Consider the following 22,479-nt stretch of genomic DNA (forward strand, 5'->3'; position numbering starts at 1 on the left):
GCACGGAGGCTAAGCACTTCATACTTCAATGTGCAATGACAATTATGACTGATAAGTGATGTTGATATGACAAGGCATGCTTCAGCGTTGTGTTAAGATTCCATGACAAAGGGTTCCTAAGGGAAATATATTTGTTCATGTATCTGTGCAGTGTGTGATAGTGATACTAAAGTTAGGCCACAAGGGCTAAGTGTGTGGAAAGATATTATTTGTTAAAAGAGTCAAATGATTGTGACTCTTAGGCTAGGTAAGCTAATGATGTAGGGATCAAGCCCCCATGTCTAGCTCTACATGAATAGGGATGAGCATAGGAGATCCCTTGATATGATCATGGTGTAAGTGTGTGAATGTAAATATGAATGCATTTTTATTACGGCCGCACCTCAATGTGAGGTTGCCTACGTATCCATTAGGAATCAGGCCGAACGTAGCTCTAGCCGAACCTCGCACAAGTGTGTGTATACCTCAAAAGGTCTTTTTAAGGGTTGTAACGTGGTTAGGCTAAAGGCTATAGAAGAAGGGGATAAAGGCTCAAGACCCTAGATAAGCCCCCAAAGTGTGCAACCTTGCTTTTGAAATCTTTATATTTTTATGCTTGAGTTTCTATTCTTTTTTAGCTCTTTCTTTTTTTTTTTTTATTATTTTGTATTATTAAGTGTGGGAAATCCCGATCATGCGGTCTATCACTCACTTGGCATTCATGTTTCTCAGGCACGGTACCGAGCACTCGATAAGAGACGCAATCTGAGACGTGTTCGTATCAAAGATATTTTCATATCAAAGACATTGGAACACTTGTCCTTTTGTACACTTGTCCTTTTGTACACTTTTATTTTTTGCTTTTTCTTATTTTTGCTATTTTAATTTTTTTGAATTCGCTCAAGCCTTTTTGAAATTGCATAAGTTACACACCATCCCATCGCAAGGTTAGGTAGATGTAGGTTGAAGAAAGAAAGGTCTATCGTTAGACGAGGCTCAACGTGGTTTACCAAAAAAAGATGTATAATTGAAGGGTGAAAGGTAATAAGATGTGGCTACAAGGGGTGCCTCAAATCATTGGTATACCTTGTACTTAATTCGACATGGATTTTTTTTTCAATGCAATATAATGAAATGATCATATATAAGGAAATAAATGCTCATTTTATTAAAAGAAAATGTATAATGATCCTACAAAATAGATCTAAGGAGAATAAAAAGGTACCTTTGCTAGACTTATTGGGGAAAGAGTAAATAAAAAAGAAATAGAAAAAAACAGGTCACGAAATCTTGTCGTTGAAGCTCGCCTCTTGTCTTTTGTTGTTTCCTTTATCATCACTCGCTTTTCTTGTTAACTGGAGGTATGGGAAGCTTGTTATTATCAATCAAATGTTGGATAGCTTCCTTTAGCTTCCAACAGCTCTCAGTAGCATGACCCCTACCTTGATGGTATTTGCAGTGTTCGTTTGGATTCCAACTAGACACTCTCTTCCCAGGCGGGGGATCTTGAAGAGGTCCAATAGGAGTAATGATTCCCTTGATTTGCATGGAGTTGATCAAAAGCATCATCGTAGCTAATTCCAATAGGAGTAAATTCCTTTTTTGGTTGCTTTCGATTACCCATGGCTAGGATCTCACTAAGGTCGAAAGTACCAACACAATTACTAGAGTAGGTGTTTCCGGAAGAAGAAGGATAGTCGTTCTTCTTCCCTTTACAACCACTGTTAGTATCGTTACTAATCTTGGACTTCTTGTCGCGCGGATGAACATGAAGGAGATTTGAATCAATGGAGTCTTAAACACGATCCTTGAGGGAGAGACACTTTTTGATAGTGTGACCGCGACTTCTATGGTATTGACAATAGGAATTTAGATCCCAATTGGGAAAACGATTTTCAGGTGGAAGGTCTTGACCTTGATCGTGAAGACAGTCAAAAGCTTCATTGTAAGTCATTCCTATTGGTGTGTATTCTTCAATGGTCCGTTTTGCCCGTGGCTTAGGAGTATTGAGTTCTTCATTAAACCCTTGGCGAGAATTTTGTTCGATGGCCATTACCCGATTTGCTAATCCTTCTACCACATTCAAGAGCATGGCAATGACATCTTGCAAATTTCGAACGTCCTGTTTTAGACTTAACGAGTCTTCTCTGGTATTATATAACAAAAGACTTTCATCCTCCCCAATCATGGCCACCTCATCGAGAGAGGTCATATAAGCTGTCTCGATTATGGGCTCTCCTACAGGTGTGATAAGAAGTGATGGATCGAAGGATGCTTGGTCATCTTCGATGGCTAGAATCTCGGAAGTTTCATTGTTATCGATCAGATCTTGAATAGCTTCTTTGAGTTTCCAACACTCCTTAGTGTCGTGACCCTTTCCTTGGTGATATTTGCAGTGCTTATTAGGGTCCCACTTGGGTGGCCTGGCTTCTAGAACCGGATATTTGATAGGCCCTATGGGCATGACTAGTCCTTTGTGGTGTAACTTCTCGAAAGTTGTTTCATAACTCATACCAAGTGGAGTGAACACCCTTTTTGATCTTTGGATTCGTGGTTTAGAGGCATTTGTGGCATGTACCTCATTAATGGGAGAGGAAGAAGAAGGATGGTCGTTCTTCTTTCCTTTTGCACCATTATCTTTCAGAAGGTCATCTTCAATGTCAATGCCTATATTATAGACAGCCTTGAAAGTATTTAAATTATGTTGGTACTTTAAGTGCCTTGAATACTTCCCTTGGAGATTCTTGATAAACATCCTCACAGATTCTTTTTCGGTAGGAGCCTTGACCATATTAGCGGAAGTTTCCCTCCATTTATTGAAGAAAGACGTGAACCCTTCGTTTTCTTTTTGTTTTAACATCTCGAGTTGTCTACAGTCTGTTTCGTCTTGGATGTTGCACTTATATCTATCTATGAAAGAGTTTGTTACCGACTCCCAAGAAGAGGTTTTTTCTTTCTCGAGAGAAAAGAACCATTGTTGACAAACGGTTTCGAGAGATAGTGGGAACAGAGAGAGGAAAACCTTTTTATCGATACCCTTAATGCTCATTATAGTTTCAAAAGCTCTTAGATGAAAGTAAGGGTTATCTATTACCTTGAATTTTGGGAAGTCAGTGGCGTTGAACTTATGCGGAAGAAGTTCCTTTTCCAGCGAGACCCCTTGTGAACTCATGCCCTAAAATTTATAGTCACTAGATAGCTTTCTCAAACTTTCTTGCATGAGGTTCATTTGTAGTTGCTTCATAGGGTCGTTAATTTTGAGGGTTAAAGCCTTTAACACCTCAGTGTAATCCTTCAATTGATTCCTAAGTTCATTGACTTCCTCTTGACTTGCCATTATCTTTTTAGCCTTCCTTTTTTGATGAATCGGTTTATCAAAAAGTGAAACTTGAATAAAGAGGTTGTCCTTGATTAATTGTCCTTCTCTTCTCGACCAAGTACTGTGGAAAAGGAATTTGGGGATATTCATTGTTAATTATTTGACTCAAACTTTATTCAACATGCAATGGATGGAAGAAGTGAAGGAAGATTGGAATAGAATGTGAAGAAAAATGATATGCAGGGATATGAAGAATTAGGAATAGGATGTACCCCCAACTCAAATGACGGAAAACACCGACTCATGCATGAACCTAAGACATGGTCATGGTGACATATACTCGAAGTGTGTGCTAAGACTAGTGAGTGTAGGTGATATGTTAAGACTCGTGTGTAAGACCATGGGACTTAGTGACTAAACTCGATTAATGACTCAACCAAGCATTATTGACAGCAAAATTTAACCGAATTAATTAGTAAACTGGTTAATTAGACACTAGTTGATGACTCAATCAATAATCAGAACTATCGTCAAAACAACAGGACTGGCGTCGCACTGTGTAGTGTAGCGCCAGACGACAGAGCTGTCGCCAGGCGCCACACTCCACAGAGTGGAGCTATAGTTCAAATTTTGGCACCAATGCTGGAGCTTCAATCTGAGACTGTTTTCGGTGTTATTAATCAACAGGGGTATGCCTAAAGTCGTACTAGGTCAATTCTGATTAAAAAAAATTAGACTTTATTGACTCAAATTAATTAATTCATTAATTAACTAGGAAAAGTTCTTTTAGTCTATAATTAATTTAATCTCAACACAAGCCAAACAAACGATTACGAGAAACATAAAATATATGGAAGCAAATAATGTACAATTAGTCAAGTAGGCACAATATGATGCAATGAGTTTGCAACCTAACCATGGCTCTAGTTTTCTAAAGTTCGGGATATGGTTTAGTCAATAGAGGGTCCATGGTTAATTGTGCGAATGCACCGCGCGGAAGCCTAACCGTGAAGGGTTGGCGCGAGTGGATGGGACACCGCGAGTTTTAGAAAAAACTCGCTTCCATGGTTTGGTGAATTCAACAATCTCGGATGTACCCTTTGTTGCTCAGAGCATTCAATCTGGTAGATGGAGCATGAATTCCCAGAGGTTTATGTCCATATATAGAACACATATGGGTTTCAGAAAAGTGAGAAAAAATTCAATCAGGAAGAAGGATCGAGCAAACAATACGAAAAATTGGTCAAATTAGAACGCATATTTCTAGCTCGGTATTGGAAGAATTTGGCGCCAGCAAATAGAGACTGGCGCCAATGCTGGCGTCTGGCGCTACAGTTAAAATTCTGGCGCCAATGCTCTGGCCCCTGGCGCTAATTCCTACATGGCTCAGCAGCTTTCTGTGCTCGATAAAATTTTCCAGTTTCGCGCAGTGTTATTTCGGTCCTAGTTGTGAAAGATATTTCTCACATTTCCTACGTGTAAAATCCTATGTTTTTAACTCATTACGGATGGTTTTTCCAATGAGATCTTTTTTATGCATATGACAATAATGTTAATAAAAATTACGCACATGAAATACTTAGAACGTTTTGAGTCTCATCCACTCATTCTAAATCATTGCCGAAACAAATTCAAGAATTAAAATAGAAATCCTCACCTAGTGGAGTCGCCAAAAACTGTAGGATATAATTTCAAGCGTTAGCCCCTAGCTTGAACCCCACTGTGATCATACACTAAAGTACGGTGGCGTCCAAAAGGGAAGAAGATAGAGCAAAAGAGTCGCCAACAAGTTTTAGGAACTTGTAAACCGTTCACAGGGTGAAGGTTACACCCCTTAACGATCCAAGAGATCGTCAACTCCATAAGGTCTTAAACCAAATAATGGTTCGGGGATGAAGGTACAAATCCAACCTAAAAGAGATTGAACCTGCCCTAATAATAGGCCTCTACTTTATTCTGATCGTATTCATGTGCGCTTTTTGATTAACATGCAATCAATAGGATTAACCCTAAACCTGTTTATCTATGTTGGTTGAATATTAATGCACAAATAAATCTATTATTGGCGATCACTTGAATTATAATCACATTAACCCTAACATGATTATTAAATATCTTATATAAGCGTGTTTACAAGTGCCAATTCCCTTTAAACATGCATAAAAATGCGTGATCAAGCAATAACAATAAATAATCAAGCAACATAATAAATAATCAAAAATAAAATTATAATCATAACAATCATAATTAAGAATAATCAATAATAATAATAATTATAACAATTATAATCATAAATCATAAAAATAATCATAATCACGTTAAAGCATAACAATTATAAATTATAATTAATCATAATAATGATCAAAACAATAATCATAATAATCATAATAATAATCATGTTAAAGCATAGCAAGATCCTAGATATGATACTAACAAGATTAATAACAAACCCTAGCATGTCACTAAACAATAAAAATCAAATATAAAACCCTAACATGATACTAACAATCATAAATATTAGGAAGAACTTAGGAAGCGTCGTAATAATCATATTTAATATTAAAATTACCCTAGACATGATACTAGGAATATCATATTAACAATCTAAACATGAACTCTATATCATAACATCAATAAAAACCATTAAAGTAGTTACTTGGATGCCTCGTACCTCTTTCTTTCACGTCTAGGGCGAAGGCAACTTCGAATATGGCTAGGTGTTTCTAAATCTAATGAATGCGGAATTTTTGTATGTAAAAAGCTAGTTTAGAAAACGAGAGAGAAAGAAAATAAGTATATGATTATAGAAGAGAATGAGAGAGAATTGATGACTGGTTGTAGGTGATTATAGGTGAAAACTGGTTATCGAAAACGGAGTTTATAATACGTCATTTATAGAGAAAATAAGCCAAAAAGATAAAATATCAAAACAGAGTCTGGCGCACGTAAAACCGAACTAGCCCCAACGCTGGCTGTTGGTGCCAGGCGCCAACGTTAGCGCCAGGCGCCAAGCGTAGCGCCAGGCGCTACAGCTGGCGTTTGGCGCTGATTTAAAATTTCACGCGTTTTCTTGAAATCAGATAAAAATTGCCGTACAGGAGGATAAAATCGTATTTCCCTCAAAAATGCTCTTTGATTTTAATTAAAACTCTAAAAGTCAACAAAAGTCAATTTATCAATGCTAATTGAATTAGGAATGAAAAGAACCTTCTAGAAGAATCTAGAAGACTAAAACCATTCCTAATCGTATTAAGAATTTTAAATCATATTAGACCCTTCCCTAGATCATTGGGCCGTATATAAGGCTTAAACCGGGCCTAGTTTAGTAAATTGGCCATAACTTCCTCAATATTAATCGGAATTGGACTTATAATATATCGTTATAAAGCTCTTGTCAAGCCCCATCCAACGACACTACTACTAGACTCATATCATAGACCAACCAAACTGGATTGGCTGTTTTCTTAAAATAAGTTTTCAAAAATAGAGAGAAGAGAAAAGAAATTAAAACTATCCGCAACACTAGACTTTCTACACTTTCACTTCATTCGATTATGATTCGACGTGAAAGGTACTCATCACTGGGTTTTGTTTTGGGGAGACAAAAATGGGTGTCTACAGTTGGTAAACATAGGCCATTAGGTTTGTAACGCGGTTTAAAACAAGAGCGGGAAACATTAGGCTCAAATTGGTTAATAAGTAGGTTAATGAAAAATAGAAAACCAAATTTGAAAAAAAATAAAAAGAAGATAAAGAAAAATGAGAAAAGGTGCCCTTTTCCTCCCCTAGAGTGGCCCGGTCACGATCTTGGGAGCTAGAGGTCAAAACAAGGATTAAGACATGCATGGTCAAGGATCCTAAATAGCCGCTCAACAAGGTGATGAAGGCTAGAACAAATGAAGCTCACAAGGGATTATAACCAAATAAATACCAACTAAGGGTTTCAAATCCACTAAAGAGAGCAACTCCATCTTACCACATTCCCGTGAACTAAGGCTTCATGGACCCCTAAAAGTTCTTAACTCGACTACCTTAGCATATAGTATCCTAGAATCAACCAATAACACTCTCAAACCGTGCATACATTTACCACTTAGGAAGAAAAACATTCAAGGATTCAAGTCCCAAAACAAAATGTCCAAAATAAGAACAAACAAAACACATTTTCCCAAAATTACCTTGAAAGTAAACAGAAATCTTTTTGGATTTTTAAAAATAAAAGAAAAGACATGGAAATGCATATACTCAAGTGCATGGCATAAATGAATCAACATCCCACCAAACATGATAGAATACCCTCCCCCCAAGCTTGAGTGAGACAATATACTCAGATATAAACAAAATAATCCATGGGAGGGGAAAAGAAAGAAATCAATCCAACAAACCTACACAAGTCCAACGAGTCACCAACCATTAGAGAAATAGCTAGGAATGATATTACCGGATATTGGTGGGTGTAAACACCCGCAAATGAACCAATTTAACCTTTCAAAGCCGATTTCCTCTTAAATTGAATCTCGATTTCCATATGCTAGCAAAAATAGGCGTCAAACTTCCTTGATTCTTTATCCAAACCAATGCATAAGTGTATATCAAGTTATGTACCTAGCAAAAGGCACACAAACATTTCCATGAGAGAAAATCTAATCTAAAATGAAAAGAAAATGAAAGCAATAAAAACCTCGGGTTACTTCCCGAGAAAGGCTTGTTTAACGTCCAAGCGAGACCACTCTAGTAAATAATATTGCAACGAACGCAAGAGCTTATCAAATGCACTACTACACATTTCATAGGATGAAAAGTAGGCAAATGAAGGAAGGAGGACGTGCAACAAGATTATTGCACGTAAGTGAGGAGAAAGATGCGAAATGAAAGAAGAAAAATCAAAAGAAAAATCAAGAAAATAAGAAAAGAAATAAGAAGAAAAATAAGGAAAACTCTCCTCAAAATATTTTTGGGTGGCACAATCACCCATTTCCTCAATAATGGGAGGATGAGAAGGAAGAGTCTCATCAAAGAAGAGAAGGTCCTCAATAGGCTCTTTGACAAAAGAAGGGAGGAACATGGGATAGTAGGAGATGTGGTCAAATTTCCTTGAGAAAGGGACATGAGGAAGGGGAGGAGAAACAATGGTCTCACAAAGCCTCACATCACCAATGAGGGCATGAAAATCAATCATAGAATCCTCAAAAGAACACTCATGACTCACATCTCCCTCAAACAAACACTTTCCAATAGAAATAACCTCGTCCTCCTCTCTATCACAACGATGAACAACAACTCCCTCAAGATCCTCAAAGCCTAAAGTCTCTAAACCATGCATGAAAGGATAAAGGTTTTTCTCAAACTCATCCCTTTCCCATGAAGCATTGCCAATGAACTCTCTCAAAAGGCTATAATGATTTGTTACTCCTTCAATGAACATACTATCCATAACCTCAAATGAGTCCAAAGACTCATGGATAGAAGGGTCACCAACATGCAAGGTAGACTCATCAAGATGGGGAAGGGGGTTGGAATCCTCAAAATCGACATTTTCTTCATTCACAACTTTTCCACCATCCCTAAAGGGACTCTCAATCTCTCTTGATTTCTCAAACTCACCATCATCATCCTCATGAACTACTTCATTCAAACATGAAGATAGCTCACTCACATCCTCACCAAGGGAAGCTCTTAAAGGGGGTGAATAAGGGGAAGGATGGCAATCAAGCTTAAATGGGGAATGAAAAGGATTAAAATCCTCAAAAATCCTCTCATCACAAGAAAATCTCCCCACACCTTCACACCCTTGCCCTACATCATTCTCAACAACACTCTCACACTCCGAGTGAGGTGCCTCACGTCCATCTAAATCAAACATAGCACTTATCACTTGGGCAAGCCTCAGTTCTCTCAATTTTTGTTCCTCTTGAAGCTCTTTGAGTTGTTTGGTGAGATATTGCATTTGAGAGAGAATTTGGGCATCAATGTTATTGGGTTGAGGTTCATGATCAAAGTCAAATTGCACATCATCAAAATTAGCACAAACCTCATCAAAATGAGCATAAGGGGGAAAGGTGTCAATTTGCATACTTGGATCATCACAAGGCACATAAGAAGTATCAAGAGAATTCATGCAAAAATTAAAAGAATATTGGCATTGAGAATCAAAACAAGAAACATGAGATTCTCTATCTAAAGAATTCCTAGCAAGCCATGTGAAGAAATCCCAAGCATCATGCATAGACAAATGACAAAATCTACCATTATTCATGTCCTCAACCATTCCCCTAGTATACTCATTCATGCCCTAATAAGCTATACCACAAGCATCACTAAGAGAACACCCATGGTAACTAAGGAAACCATCTAGTCTTTCAAAGTAAGCATAGAAGGGTTCACCATCAAATTGAGGAAAACATAAGCATGCCATTTTTATACAAAGAACAAAGAAAAGCAATAAAAAAATAGAATAATATAAAAGAACCTAGCTAATCTAATCAACACAAACTAATGAAAGCCTTAGTCCCCGGCAACGGCGCCAAAATTTGATCGCGGGTAAAAGTAGGTCGTTGGGACTACTAACCCTAACCAAATTAGAAATTTATAATACCTAAACTTACACTAAACTAGTTAGTGGCAAGTAAAGGGTTGAACCCAAAAGGACTAAGTGTATTAATTTGTGCTAACTAGACTACTAGGAAAGGTTGTGAGATAGAGAGAGGTTAAACTAAACACGACTAAGAAAAAACAACTAAAACTAGGGAAAGTGGAATCCAATCACATCAATGTATTAAACAACATAATACAAATAGATGAAAATGACCTCGATTAGGAACATCAACACATTTAACTCACTCTCGCACAATTAAGCATGTTAATTATCCTACTAAACTAATTCACTCTCCTGCAACTAGCCTAGCAAAGGTATGGAAGAATTTAGGGCTCTCAACCAACTCATTCTCGCACAATTGATTGAAAGCACAATTAAGAGTATAGAATCAATTAGCCAGAAAGATTCTAATCCATAAAAGCATCACCCATACACAATAATCAAGAAACAATTTCATACTTATCACAATCAATCATTCAATTCATTAATATAACCTTTATCCAATTCCCTAGAACAAGACCTAAGCTAACATAATTAAGAAAGACATGGAAAACAAGGTAAAATAAGAATAAAAACAAGATTAAACAAACAAACTAATTAATCTACTCAAATAAACAAACAAAAAGCAAAAACTAAGAATTAAGCAAAGAAATAAATGTGAGAGAAAGTTAGAAAATGCTCATTGAATAGATGAGAAGAAGTTCCACAAAGTTGCTTCTTCAACCTCTTAAAAACTCCATGGAAATCCAAGATTTCTCTCTCTACAACTACTCCTAACACTAGAGAGAGAAAATCCTAATCTAAGGGAGAGAAAAAATTCTAAAACTACTCTAAAACTAGGTAAAATAATGTTGATTAAAAGTTAAGAGAAAATAACCCCAAAGGGGGGTATTTATAATACAAGTTAAACAAAAAAAAAAAATAAAAAATAAAACTAATTAAAAATAAATTAAGAAAAACAAAACTAAAATAAAATAAAATAAAAGAAAATGAAATGGAAAAAGGAACCCCGAAACCCCCAAAATTCCCACGAAATCCCACCACTTTCTCCATTCACTTGCTGCTTTCATTTCCTTCATCACCATCACCACGCATCATCACCCTCCATCAACCATCAACAACAATCATCAACGGTAATCATCAAGCATCATCCTTCACCTTCAATATCAACCGTTCAATCTCATTAATTATCATGTGCGAGGCTCGTGAAGTGGTTTGGTCGAACCATGGGTTGGTGCGGCTGAACTACGGGGTTGGTTCGGTCGAACCATGGGTGTGTTCGACCACACCTCTTTAATTTACAAAACTTTTAATGTTTCTGACTCGTACTTCGACCAAACTCTTATTGGTTTGCTCGAACTAGATTAATTTGCCATTTGCTCTGATTTTGCTTTATTTCTTGCGCGAATTGGTAGGCTGATTGCCGGAATTGAGTGGCTGCAGTGGTTGATGGGAGGTGGTAATTGTTGTTGCTGATTGGTGGCGAAATGGGAGGAGCAGCAAGTGGTTTTCGGTTTAGGAGGTTGAAGATGGTAGGTGACGATGGCTGTGGCGCTGTGGGAGCAGGGGAAGAGTGCGTGACTGGTGTTAACGGTGGTATTGTGAGTGGAGTTGTGTTTATGAGGTGAGGGAGCTGGGGAATTGACGAGTTGTTGTTGTTGCAGATTGTTGTTGGGGGAAAGCAGGGAGTAGGGCAGTGAGGTTGAGTTATGGCGTAGGATAGGTGGTTGTGTGGTGAAGGTTGTAGGTGGAGCTGGTGGTTGTTACGGGGGTGATTGGTGGTTCAAGTGGTTTGGGTGGCTGTTGTGGCTGCGTGGTGGTTGATTGGAGTTGCGGGTCAGTGAGAAGAGGAGAGGGAAATCAGGGGAGTGTGGTGGTGATTTGTTGCGGTTGGTTGTTGTTGGTGGTTCAGGGCGGTAGATTGGAGGTGAGTGGTGGCTACTATTTTGTGTGGTCAAGGGCCACAGTGGTGGAGCTGGTTGTTGTTGTTGATGTGCTTGGTTGCGTGGCAGCAGGATATGGGCCAGCAGCAAGTAGCAGTTTGGGGCAGCAGCTTGCTTAGTTCAATTTTGTGCCTTGAACCTCGGACCTTGAACTCGAATATGACTTTGAAACTTCACCAAGAATCCGAAAACACCTATAACCAAAAACAAACACGAGGGTAGGATCGAGAACAAAATAAAAATAAAATAAAGATAAAATAAAGTAAAGTAAAATACTAAAATTAAAAGAAATTAAATAAAATCAAAAGAAAATAAATAAAATAAAAGAAAATAAAGAAAACAAACTTGAAAATAAAAGAAAAATAAGAGGAAAACGAGAAGAAAAATAATAACAAGAATTTAGACTAAGAACATAAGAGAATAAGAAACATAAATAAATTACAAAATTAAACTAAAAACTACAAAATACTCAAATAAAAAGATAAAAGACGAGAATAAGCAAATAATAGAAATAAAGGATAAAATGAGCTTAATTATTGAAATAAGCCAGAAAAGTATTCAATAAACACCCCTAAAAGTGACATAAAAGTCACTTATCAATAACTCTAGGTGGTCGGCCATGTACAGGATTAGAAGGAGTTTTGGGCTTCTTGCCCTATTCTAATTATAATGTGATTATAAATAGACTAGGTGCCTAGGTTTGCATGTAAGAAATTAACTGATCATTTGATCAAACCCTAATTAGCAAACACGAAACCCAACCCCTCTCATATTCCTTTCACTCTCTCACGGCTCTCCCTCGTCCTCACATTAGTGGTGGTTCGTGGTGGTGGTGGTGGTTCGTGCGGTGGTCAGTTGTCCATAAAGGTGGTGATCGCGGTTTTCCTCAATCACTCGACCAATCTAGTATTGGTGGACGGCACGTTCGAAGCTCGTGGACTAAGTAGAGGAGCAATGCTTGGGGTTCTATTCTCTCCTTTATTTGTCAATCAAATTGCTACGTGGAATTCACGTTTCAAAGGTATGATTATGTGTCTTGTGTATTATGCATGTGATCTTGAAAATGGTACTAGTTTGAATATGATTCATGTTATTTCCGCTGCGTAGTACCTATAAACTCCTGCAGTGGTATCAGTTAGCTTCTTGCATGAACGCGCTAGATGATAATAATAATGATTATTTGATATCCATGTTAATTTTATAATCAATTAAGAGGGAGAAATTAATTTAATTATGGTTCAATTATTATTATAATGTGATTAAACTTTTGGAATCGATTAAATGTGATTTAATTATGCTCAAATAGCCATTAAGATGACTGAATTTAGCCCTAATATGTTCGAAATTTTCGAACCCCCTAACCCCAATTTTTAAAATTTTTCGAAATTAATAGCCCTAAAATACGATTTTTGTGCTTGGTTTTGTTTTAATTCGATTTATTTTATAATTCATAATTTTAATCGGATTGATTTATACATAAAAATGTTTTGTGTATGATAATTGATTTAATTTTAAAAGTTAGAATTAAATTGGGATTGATTTTATGATGAATTCTAATTTTAAGATTGAATGTTGATTTAATTTTAATTTTTGGATTGATTTAATTTAATTTTAATAAATGTTATTTTAATTAAATTAAAAAAACACAAAAAAAAATTTTATTTTGGTCGGCAACCGCGGCTGTCGACCAGGTGGCAGTCTGAGAGGGAGGGAGGTAGGGCAGGCGGTCGATGGTGGCTGTGGGCAGCAACATGCAAGTGTTGCACGACTGCTGCCACGGCTGCTGGCGCTGCTGCCCTTGCGGCAGTGCTACCGTCAAGGAAGCCAGCCACCGTGGCTAGCTTCGGCTAGCTAACCACGGTAGCCGACAATGGTGGCTCACGGTTTTCAAACAAATGTTTTTTTTAATTACCTTATTTTAAAAATTATTTCAAGATAAATATGATTTATTTTGGATAAGTTAAAATATTTTGAAAATATGATCTTTTATTTTTAAAGATAAAATCGGTTTTATTTGGATAAAATCTTTTATTGTAGGATTAAATCAAATATTCAAAAGTTGTTATGTTTGATATTATCCATATTTAAAGTGGTCAAATTGGTAATTATCCTATTTAAAGTGGTTAATTTTGGATAAGATTGATTAGGATATTCTGAGCATATATATTCCAAAAGGATAATAATTGATTTAAATAATGTGATCATCCCATAATTAGATTAGGATATAATTGATTTTAAAATTATTTGATTGGCTAGTAATTAGGATAGAATCTCCTAAATTTGTTAGGATAATCATGGAAGATTAAATATGATTTATCTTTCTAGATTAAAATATGATTTGATTCTATCTCATGACTAAATTAAGTGAATTCCTAAACACCGCCAACAAAAATGATCATCACCGCCAACATTCGGTGTGAATGGACAATCGTACCCTTATTACTTCACCACCCCTTATCCTCCTTGCGACCCACAACTCCTTCTGATCGGCGATGATCACCACCACCTTGATCGGCGACCTACCATACCCTCCTCTATGACGACCCACCACATTCCCTAGCCGGTGGGAAGGTGGTGGATTAATATATATATTTTTTTATTTCAGGCAACCGCGGTAACCGAAGCCCAAAACCGGTTACCGTGCGCGATAATCGGAGCCCAAAATCGGTTATCGTGCACGATAATCGGTTTTGGGTTTTGGTTATCGCGCACGGTAACCGGTTTTAGGCTTCGGTTACCAAGCACGGTAACCGATTTTGGGCTCCGGTTACCGTGCACCTTAACCGATTCCATGGTAACCGGAGCCCAAAACCGGATATCGTGCCCGGTAACCGTTTTTGAGCTATGGTTGGTACGGTTGTAAATAAAAAAACCACCACCTTTCCTGCAAAGAGGAAAGGTGGTGGGTCATCTTTGAGGGGGATGTTATAGGTCGCCGGTCAGGGTGGTGTGGTGGTGGTTGTCGTCGCAGATCATTGTGGTGGTGGTGTTAGTCATCAATTGGGGTGGTGGTGTCAAGGTGTTAGTGATTGGTGGCAAGAGGGAAGATAGTCATGAAGTACTAAGGGTATGGTTTTCAATTCATACTAAATGTTGGCGGTTTTGATCATTTTGGATGGCGGTATATAACACCCCCCTAAATTAAATATATGATATTTTATTAACGGTCATGAATAATATATGATATTATCTAATTATGATTAAAATATGATATATTTTAGGAAATGCGTTGACTTTATTATGAACATTCGATGTTGTAGTTTAGACAAGCATGTTGAGTGATTTATTATATGACACTTTTATAATATATGATATTATGTTGCTGTATATAGACTAGTGTGGCCCATAGATTCGTAAATACGATCTGCGCATCGTGAAGTATTTTTGTAATCTAAATACGGTCTGCGTACCGTTGAGTATTTTAGTAACTTTTATTTAAATTAAATAGAATAGTTATTTAAATAGTGTTAGTCCAAAGAATCCCTTGAAGTGAAGGCCCAAAGGAGCAAGGTGGATGGAGATCCATGACGATTCAAGCGGGAGCATTTTCATTTCTAGTTTTCTTAGGACTAAGGGGCCATACTATGTCATGATTTATTTTATTGCATTAGTAGATTATGCATGTTAGATTTTATTTATGTTGATTGATGATGCGCTAGAGTTCACTAAATAATCACAACATAATAAATCTAGGTCCCAGTAATATTGAGATTGTTTTTCCAATTAAAAACCCGATGAAACCTTTGATATTTATGATGGGTCATACCAAAGCTGGGTGTCGTATTATATCTTAGGGGAGTGGGGGTAAAAAAAATTTTAAAATTTTAAATGGTTATGCTTAACAAGGTTACCTAAAGAGTTTAGAACCTTGAAGCAAAGGGAAATAATTAAACATGTGATGATTAATTATTCAACCAAGAATTACAAGAGTTGTAATAAGTAAAGAGTTTACTCACCTTGAAAATATAATGGTTGATGGTAGGGCCAAAGTTCGGTCAATTATTACACGAATAAAGGGTCTTGGAATCACTTAAAATTCAATTGTGATCAATTAATTATTGAATAAAGTGTTTTAAAGTTACCAAATGAATGTGTTTATGATACTTTAATTTTAATTAAACATAAATATTAAACATTGCCCTATTTTGACATAGATGGGTAGCCGTAATCACAATGACAACAACGTTTACAACCTTCGACCATTCCTTGAGAAGAATAGGTTGACAGGGGATAACTTTTCCAACTGGGAAAGAATGCTAAGGCTTGTTCTGAAATCTGAAGGTAGAGAGGATGTCATTGACACCCCATTGCCAGGACCTCTGCAAGAAAATCCAACTGCGGCAGAGATCAAGAAGCACAAGGAAGCTCATGACAGAATTATACCTATCACTTGCTTAATGATTGCTACCATGGAGCCTAGTCTTCAAAAGCGTTTTGAGGACCAGGATGCCTACTCAATCATGCAAGAACTCAAAGCTTTGTTTAAGAAATAAGCTAGATTTGAAATGTATGAGCTCCATCGTGTGATTCTTGATTGTAGGATGGAGAAGGGCGCCACAGTTCATGATCATGTTTTCAAAATGATCGGCCTAATTCAAAGTATGGAGAAACTGGGGCACCCACACAGTGATGATTTGGCAACAGACATCATTCTCCATTCAGTACTAGAAAGTTTCAACCAGTTTATCATGAATTTTAACATGACTACCACTACAAACACTATGAATCAATTGCATGCAATGTTGGTTAGTGCTGAGAAACAAATCCCTAAGGAACCTAAGAAGGAAATTCATATGATTCAAAAGGGAAAGGGGTTCAAGAAGAAGGGGCAAAAGGCTAGTGCCTAGAGCAAGGGAAAGCAAGTTGCCAAGGCTCCTGAAAAGTCTAAGACGAACCCAAAGCCCAAGGCTGCAAGTGAAAGTGAATGCTTTTACTGCAAGAAGAAGGAGCATTGGAAGCGAAATTGCCAGAAATACCTTGACTTCCTCAAGAAGAATGGAGCATCAACCTATGGTATTATGTTATAAACATTTTAACAATTACTTAGGTATGTGATAACATGTTCCAGTGCTTAACATTATGAATGTTGCGCAGGAACTGCAAACAAGTGAAGCTTGCATGGAAATGGAGCTTGAAGGTGCACTAGAAGTATTTGAGTGGCCAGAGATAGCTTCATAGTTTTAAATTTTTATCATGATTTTAGAACAATTTTCAGTTTTGATGAGACAATATTTCGGTTTTCTTGTTTTGAATACTGAATTTGGTTTACTTGGCTTGGACAAGTGTTGATCCATGACCAAGGTAATAAATTGTTTTTCATTTTGCTAGACATGAGTTAATTTTGTTTTATGACATTGATATAAGTAAATTACAGAAGTAAATTTAGATGATTCAATGTACACTTATTTATAACAAGTAAGGTTAGGTCAGATTAACCTTTTGCACATCCAAAGTTATGGATGGACTCTTATTCCTATTTGATTATGAATCACTTGAGAATTAGAAGTCATGCTTGATAAGTTAGAATGACCAAGTTGCCTTTTAGTAGAAAGGGTAAAAGAAGCTAAAATGACCTTTTGACACTCATACATATGATGTATGTGGACCAATAAGTTCAAAATTAGCAAAGAGATTTAACTATTTCATTGCTTTTACTAACGATTTAAGTAAATATATCGATAATTACTTAATGAAGTAAAGCTTGGAAACATTGAAATGTTCAAAATTCCAAAATAAAATGTAAAATCAGTATAAGACAAACAATTTAACACCACAATATGATTGTTGTGATAAATATTTAACTCAAAAGGAATGATCATCTAAAGGCATTTGTTTCATTAATTCACAATCCAGAAACACTACAATTAAAATGTATGTTTATGAAGAAGGAATCAAACTTTTCTTGCCATTGTTCGATCCTAGTTTTTAATGAATTACAAATATCATTTTGAGGATATGCATTAGAACAACAACAATTGCAAATACACTAAACATGAAACTTAACTACAACAGTAGAAAAGATGTCATAAGAGTTATGATTTGGAAATGTTCCAAAAGTTATTTTTTCAAAACAGGATTAAGCGTTATGAAATCAATGTAAAATGTTTACTAAGATGACATAATGCACCCTAAATCAGAAAAATTGTTCTTCATGGGTTTTCTCATGGAAACTAAGAGGTATTATTCCTACAATCGCGTAGAAACAAAGTGTTTGTTGCTCGCGATAGTGTCTTTATAGAAAGAATGTCTTCCTACAAAGCCAAGTGGGAGTAAAGTCAGATCTCGATGAGATTCAAGACGAGAAACAAATGGATGTGGATAACACTACATCAGAGACGAATGCGCATGAAATCAGCTAATTTGATAAAACATGTGTCGAAGCAAGCTAATTAAACTAGAGAGGCTTCAATAGTCCTACTAGAATGAAAGGCTTCAAAGAGTTGAAGAGAATAATTCTATTGTCTCTCATACCTATCGTAGGTTACTTGGGATCAAAACAAATAATTTGTTGAAATTCTCAGAAACGGTGGATTCTAAAATTTTCTTATTAAAAGGGTTAGAATCCATGCCCTACAAGCAAGCTTTGGATAAGTGCCAACTCAGGAAATAGCTTAAAGCCATGAAATCCAATATGGACTCCATGTTTGTAAAGATGTGTTTGTCCATAATAGTCTTACAAATAGGGTCAAACTTATTAGTTAGGTAAGCCTATTCGGATTATTCTAGTTATGGATATCAAAATCACCTTCATGAAACGTTCTTGGTGGTGAGCATGTATATGATACAACCTAAGAGTTTTGAAATCCAAAAAAAAAAAAAAATTCCTAGAATGTTTTGCATACTTCAAATATTCATTTATGGATTGAAGTAAGCATTAAGGAGTCAGAACATTCGTTTTTGATTAGGCAATCAAACAGTTTGATTTCCTTAATAGAACAAAAAGGGAATCTTGTAGAGACAAGAAGTTTAGTGGGAGTAATTGGTCTTCTTAGTCTAGTATGTAGTTGACATACAGTTCATATGAAATGATATATCAATGCTTGAATAAGTCAAGCAGTGGTTAGAAAGATTGTTTCAATATGATAGACTTAGGAGATGTTGAGTACATATTGGGAATTAAGATCCATGAAGTGAATCTTGAAGAATGATTCGAATGAATCGAGAGACTTATGTTGATAAGGATCTTGACAAGTTCATGAAGCAAGACTCTAAGAGAGGATGTCTTCCCATGTTTCATGGTATTACACTCAGTAAAACTTAGTGCCCTCAAAAGCTAATAGAGTTGAGTTGTATGGATAATGTACCTCATGCTTTTGCAAAAGGGTCCATTAATTGTGCCATGAAATGTACAAAGCAAGATGTTGCATATGACTTGTGCATGTGTAGCAGGTTTCAAGCAAATTCAGAATAAGCATACGGAGAATTACCAAGAACAAATCCTTGAGTACTTGAGAAGCACTAAGAGGAATTCTTCTAGCTATTGTGTTAAATGGTAATTTAAGCAAGTTGTCAAAAGGTTACACGAATGCAAGTTTTCCAAACAGGCAAGATGATTCTAGATGGTGATCTAAATGCATATTTGTGTCCGGATGGAGAAGGACATTGAGCTTGAAGAGTTCAAAGAAGAGCATTGTTGCATACTCAATGTCAGAATATGTGTATTAAACTATAGTCAGATAGTTAGAGAGGAAGTTCGAATTAAAATGTCATGTGACTAACTGGTCACCTTTGACCAAGAACAAAGGAGCCAGAGTCACATCACAAATTCAAACTTAAGGATATGAGATATCACCTCAAATATGAGATCATTGACAAGCGGAAGGTCGTGTTCTGCAAAGTTTTATTATGAGTGAGAAATCACTAAACCCCTTCCATAAACTAAGGTATGAGAGTCATATTAAAGTCTTAGGATTGAAGCAAGTTATGTAATTTAAGTTGTATATGTTTTGAGAAAACATATTACATGAGAAATGCATCAATTTGCAGAATTATGTTTAAAATAGAAATTATTATTTCTCTTATTTAATTATTGTTTTGAAAATTAAATAAAATGTCCAAAATAATTATGAATTGATGGGCTCATCAAATTGATGACCTGGTGAATGAAACCCCACAGGTGAACAACATTCATATATTATTTAAGTTCCAAGTTTGAGAACATTAAAGTGAACATAAATGATTTCAATAAATGGACTAGCATGTAAGATTGATTGGATAGCGCAGTTTCATGGGCTATAGGGGGCATAGTGTTGCTCGGTCAATCACTTGGATATGCATGAATGATGCATGATCGAACTATTGACCTACTTTGAAGTTCAAGTATAGAGCTTCCGTATATATTAGTGGGTTCCTTTGACATGAGTGGAACATTGATTTCATTCAATGGATGTTGTGACTGTGGTATACTCAAACGTCTAGCCGTAACCGGAGATTATAAAGTGTGTTTCCTGGTTATTTCAGAAGTTGAGTGGGAGTCATGTTACCACAAGATTGGATAGAGTCTACCTATTAAATTAGGAAATGCGTCATGGCCGCTTGAAGAGGGAGAATTCAGAAAATACGTGGCCGCGTTCAAATGCATTACACAGTAATCATTTGGTTTGTAATTCTAACTCAGATTTCAAGAAACGATTTGTAGATTAATATGATCTCGACATGTGATGCAATCATATTATCAAATCGACACATATATTGACTTAAGGAATTTGAATATTGCACCCTTGTCTCAGACAAGTGGGAGATTGAAGGAGTTATGTCTTAGTCGTGTGCCATTACTAGATATATAAATGGATCAAATTATGGAGATAATTAAGTTCATACATTTGGGTCGTCGTTTTTCCATACCTAGAGGTACTAACGATCTTTGGACTAGTAAAATAGCCCAATGCCCAATTGGATGGATCCTATAAGGTCACACAAAGGGGCTAGATCGAGCATTAGAGGACGAGGCCCATCATGGGCCTCATCACTCTAGGTGGCCGGCCACGTAGAGGATTAGAAGGAGTTTTGGGCTTCGTGCCCTAGTCTAATTATAATGAGATTATAAATAGACTAGGTGCCTAGGTTTGCATGTAAGCAATTAACTGATCATTTGATCAAACCCTAATTAGCAAACACGAAATCCAACCCCTCTCATATTCCTCTCTCTCTCACGGCTCTCTCCTCCTCCTCACGCCGGTGGTGGTTCGTGGTGGTTGTGGTGGTTCGTGCGGTGGTCGGTTGTCCATAAAGGTGGTGATCGCGGTTTTCCTCAAACACTCGACCAATCTAGTATTGGTGGACGGCTCGTTCGAATCTCGTGGACTAAGTAGAGGAGCAACGCTTGGGGCTCTATTCTCTCCCTGATTTGCCTGTCGAATAGCTTCGTGGAATTCACGCGTCAAAGGTATGATTATGTGTCTTGTGTGTTATGCATGTGATCTTGGGAATGGTACTAGTTTGAATATAATTCATGTTATTTCCTCTGCGTAGTACCTATAAACTCCTACACCACCTACCAAAGAGCAGCCACATTATTGTTACATGATATGATGCACAAAGAGGTGGAGGTCTATGTCGATGATATGATCGTTAAGTCAAAAGATCTCCCAGGCCACATCATTGCACTTCGCAAGTTCTTTGAAAGACTCCAGAAATACAATATGAGATTAAATCCAGCAAAGTCACGTCAGGCAAACTACTTGGTTATGTGATTAGTTCTAGACGGATTGAAATAGATCCCACAAAAGTCAAAGCGATCATGGCCATGCCACCACCCAAGAATGAGAAAGAAATTCGAGGCTTCATTGGAAGGCTGCAATATATAAGTAGGTTCATATCAAAACTCACAGCGATATGTGAACCTATATTCAAGAAGCTTAAGAAAAATGTCCCAGTCACATGGGATGATGATTGCCAAAAAGCTTTCGACAAAATCAAAGAGTACCTGGCAAACCCACCCGTGCTAGCACCAGCAATGCCTGACTTTCCTCTTTGACTCTACCTTATGGACACAAGAGAAACGATGGGAGCAATGCTAGCACAAGAGATCAAAAGCAAGGAGAATGCAATTTACTATTTGAGAAAGAAGTTTCAAGGATATGAGACACGATACACACCACTTGAAAAATTGTGCCTCGCACTTGTGTGGGCCGCATAGAAATTAAGACATTACATGCTCACTCATACAGTGCATGTCGTGTCCAAGGTGGATCCTCTCAAGTACTTGTTCAAAAAAGCAACACTCAATGGCAGATTATCAACGTGGATAGTCAACCTTGCTCAGTTTGACTTGAAATTTGTACCACAAAAAGCCATAAAAGGTTCTGCGGTTTCTGACTTCGTAGCAGATTTTCTACTAGAAGAAGTTGAAAAAGAAGAAGATGAGTATGATTTCCCTGACGAAGATCTACTCATGACTGAAGATGATAGCTGGACGCTCTATTTCGACGGAGCTTCGAACCAAAAGGGTTGTGGTGTAGGGGTCTTGCTTGTATCACCCAATGAAGAGCATATCCAAATTTCCATGAAGTTCGACTTTGATGTCACCAACAACGCCGCAGAATACGAGGCATGTATCTTGGGACTAGAAACAGTTGTAGCCTTGGGAATTAAGAAGCTCAGAATCTACGCTGATTCGTCACTAATCATTAACCGTACCAGAT

Source organism: Chenopodium album, chromosome 9 (genome assembly GCF_948465745.1).
Source record: "Chenopodium album chromosome 9, dcCheAlbu1.1, whole genome shotgun sequence".
Classification (NCBI taxonomy): Eukaryota; Viridiplantae; Streptophyta; class Magnoliopsida; order Caryophyllales; family Amaranthaceae; genus Chenopodium; species Chenopodium album.